Below are 4077 nucleotides of genomic sequence, written 5' to 3' on the forward strand. Positions count from 1 at the left end.
AAAGCACAACCCATATTCACCAGGAGAAACTTCGAAAAACTCATAAAAGTATGAAATCTTCTGCAGCAGCGTAGAGTAGTGTAACTAAGCAGCACAACAACAACGCAACATGAGAAACATCGAAAAACTAAAAAAAGTATAAAAATAACTAGAAAACTTCTGAAATAGCGTAGTGTAGTGTAGAGCACAGCAAAACACACATGCACCTGGAGAAACTTCGAAAAACACTGAAAAGTAATGAAATAACTAGAAAACCTCTGAAACAGCGTAGTGTAGTATAGAACACAGCACAACACACATGCAACATGAGAAACGTCGACAAACTCAAAAAAGTAATGAAATAACTGGAAAACCTCTGAAACAGCGTCGAGTAGTTTGAACCCAGCACAACCCATATGCACCAGGAGAAACTTCGAAAAACTGAAAAAAGAATAAAAAATAACTCGAAATCTTCTGGAACAGCGTTGGGTAGAGTAGAACCCAGCACAACATATATGCAACATGAGAAACTTCGAAAAACTCAAAAAAGTAATGAAATAACTCGAAAATCTCTGAAACAGCGTAGAGTAGTTTAGAAACCAGCACAACCCATATTCACCAGGAGAAACTTCGAAAAACTCATAAAAGTATGAAATCTTCTGCAGCAGCGTAGAGTAGTGTAGCTAAGCTGCACAAAACATACGCAACATGAGAAACATCGAAAAACTCAAAAAAGTAATGAAATAACTCGAAAATCACTGAAACAGCGTAGAGTTGTTTAGAAAAAAGCACAACCCATATTCACCAGGAGAAACTTCGAAAAACTCATAAAAGTATGAAATCTTCTGCAGCAGCGTAGAGTAGTGTAACTAAGCAGCACAACAACAACGCAACATGAGAAACATCGAAAAACTAAAAAGAGTATAAAAATAACTAGAAAACTTCTGAAACAGCGTAGTGTAGTGTAGAACACAGCACAACCCATATGCAACAGCAGAAACTTCGCAAAACTCAAAAAAGTATAAAAATAACTTGAAATCTTCTGAAGCAGCGTAGAGTAGTTAAGAACCCAGCACAACACACATTCAACATGAGAAACTTCGGCAAACTCAAAAAAGTAATGAAATAACTCGAAAACCTCTGAAACAGCGTCGAGTAGTTTGAACCCAGCACAACCCATATGCACCAGGAGAAACTTCGAAAAACTGAAAAAAGTAATGAAATAACTCGAAAACCTCTGAAACAGCGGAGAGTAGTTTAGAAACCAGCACAACCCATATTCACCAGGAGAAACTTCGAAAAACTCAAAAAAGTAATGAAATAACTCGAAAATCACTGAAACAGCGTAGAGTTGTTTAGAAAAAAGCACAACCCATATTCACCAGGAGAAACTTTGAAAAACTCATAAAAGTATGAAATCTTCTGCAGCAGCGTAGAGAAGTGTAACTAAGCAGCACAACAACAACGCAACATGAGAAACATCGAAAAACTAAAAAAAGTATAAAAATAACTAGAAAACTTCTGAAATAGCGTAGTGTAGTGTAGAGCACAGCAAAACACACATGCACCTGGAGAAACTTCGAAAAACACTGAAAAGTAATGAAATAACTAGAAAACCTCTGAAACAGCGTAGTGTAGTATAGAACACAGCACAACACACATGCAACATGAGAAACGTCGACAAACTCAAAAAAGTAATGAAATAACTGGAAAACCTCTGAAACAGCGTCGAGTAGTTTGAACCCAGCACAACCCATATGCACCAGGAGAAACTTCGAAAAACTGAAAAAAGAATAAAAAATAACTCGAAATCTTCTGGAACAGCGTTGAGTAGAGTAGAACCCAGCACAACCTATATGCACCAGGAGAAACTTCGACAAAATCAAAAAAGTATAAAAATAACTCGTAAACTTCTGAAACAGCGTAGTGTAGTTAAGCACCCAGCACAACATATATGCAACATGAGAAACTTCGAAAAACTCAAAAAAGTAATGAAATAACTCGAAAATCTCTGAAACAGCGTAGAGTAGTTTAGAAACCAGCACAACCCATATTCACCAGGAGAAACTTCGAAAAACTCAGAAAAGTATGAAATCTTCTGCAGCAGCGTAGATTAGTGTAATTTAGCAGCACAACACACAGGCAACATGAGAAACTTCGACAAACTCAAAAAAGTAATGAAATAACTCAAAAACCTCTGAAACATCATAGAGTAGTTTGAACCCAGCACAACCCATATGCACCAGGAGAAACTTCGAAAAACTGAAAAAAGTAATAAAATAACTCGTAATCTTCTGGAACAGTGGAGAGTAGTGCAAAACACAGCACAACCCATGTGCAACAGGAGAAACTTCGAAAAACTGAAAAAAGTATAAAAATAACTTGAACGCCTCTGAAATAGCGTAGAGTAGGTTAGAACCCAGCACAACCCATATGCACCAGGAGAAACTTCGAAAAACTCAAAAAAGTGTAAAAAATAACTCGAAATCTTCTGGAACAGTGTAGAGTAGTTAAGCACCCAGCGCAACACATATGCAACATGAGAAACTTCGAAAAACTGAAAAAAGTAATAAAATAACTCGAAATCGTCTGGAACAGTGTAGAATAGTGCAGAACACAACACAACCCATTTGCAACATGAGAAACTTCGAAAAACTCAGAAAAGTAATGTAATAACTCCAAATCATCTGAAACTGCGTAGAGTAATTTAGAAACCAGCACAACCCATATTCACAAGGAGAAACTTCGAAAAACTCATAAAAGTATGAAATCTTCTGCAGCAGCGTAGAGTAGTGTAACTAAGCAGCACAACACATACGCAACATGAGAACCATCGAAAAACTAAAAAAAGAATAAAAATAACTAGAAAACTTCTGAAACAGCGTAGTTTAGTGTAGAGCACAGCAAAACACACATGCACCTGGAGAAACTTCGAAAAACACTGAAAAGTAATGAAATAACTAGAAAACCTCTGAAATAGCGTAGTGTAATGTAGAACGCAGCACAACACACATGCAATATGAGAAACTTCGAAAAACTCAAAAAAGTATAAAAATAAATCGAATTCTTCTGGAACAGTGTAGAGTAGTGTAGAACCCAGCACAACCCACATGCACCAGGAGAAACTTCGAAAAACTCAAACAAAAGTATAAAAATAACTCCAAATCTTCTGCAGCAACGTAGACTAGTGTAACTAAGCAGCACAACACATAGGCAACATGAGAAACATCGAAACACTAAAAAGAGTATAAAAATAACTCGAAAACTTCTGAAACAGCCTAATGTAGTGTAGAACACAGCACAACCCATATGCATCAGGCGAAACTTCGCAAAACTCAAAAAAGTATAAAAATAACTCGAAATCTTCTGAAACAGCGTAGAGTAGTTAAAACCCAGCACAACCCATATGCACCAGGAGAAACTTCGAAAAACTGAAAAAAGTAATGAAATAACTCGAAAACCTCTGAAACAGCGTCGAGTGGTTTGAACCCAGCACAACCCATATGCACCAGGAGAAACTTCGAAAAACTGAAAAAAGTAATAAAATAACTTGAACGCCTCTGAAACTGCGAAGAGTAGGTTAGAACCCAGCACAACCCATATGCACCAGGACAAACTTCGAACAACTCAGAATAGTAATGAAATAACTCGAAAACCTCTGAAACAGCGGAGAGTAGTTTAGAAATCAGCACAACCCATATTCATCAGGAGAAACTTCGAAAAACTCAAAAAAGTAATGAAATAACTCGAAAATCACTGAAACAGCGTAGAGTTGTTTAGAAAAAAGCACAACCCATATTCACCAGGAGAAACTTCGAAAAACTCATAAAAGTATGAAATCTTCTGCAGCAGCGTATAGTGTAACTAAGCAGCACAACAACAACGCAACATGAGAAACATCGAAAAACTAAAAAAAGTATAAAAATAACTAGAAAACTTCTGAAATAGCGTAGTGTAGTGTAGAGCACAGCAAAACACACATGCACCTGGAGAAACTTCGAAAAACACTGAAAAGTAATGAAATAACTAGAAAACCTCTGAAACAGCGTAGTGTAGTATAGAACACAGCACAACACACATGCAACATGAGAAACGTCG

This window comes from Pristiophorus japonicus, unplaced genomic scaffold (assembly GCF_044704955.1).
Source record: "Pristiophorus japonicus isolate sPriJap1 unplaced genomic scaffold, sPriJap1.hap1 HAP1_SCAFFOLD_333, whole genome shotgun sequence".
Lineage (NCBI taxonomy): Eukaryota > Metazoa > Chordata > Chondrichthyes > Pristiophoridae > Pristiophorus > Pristiophorus japonicus.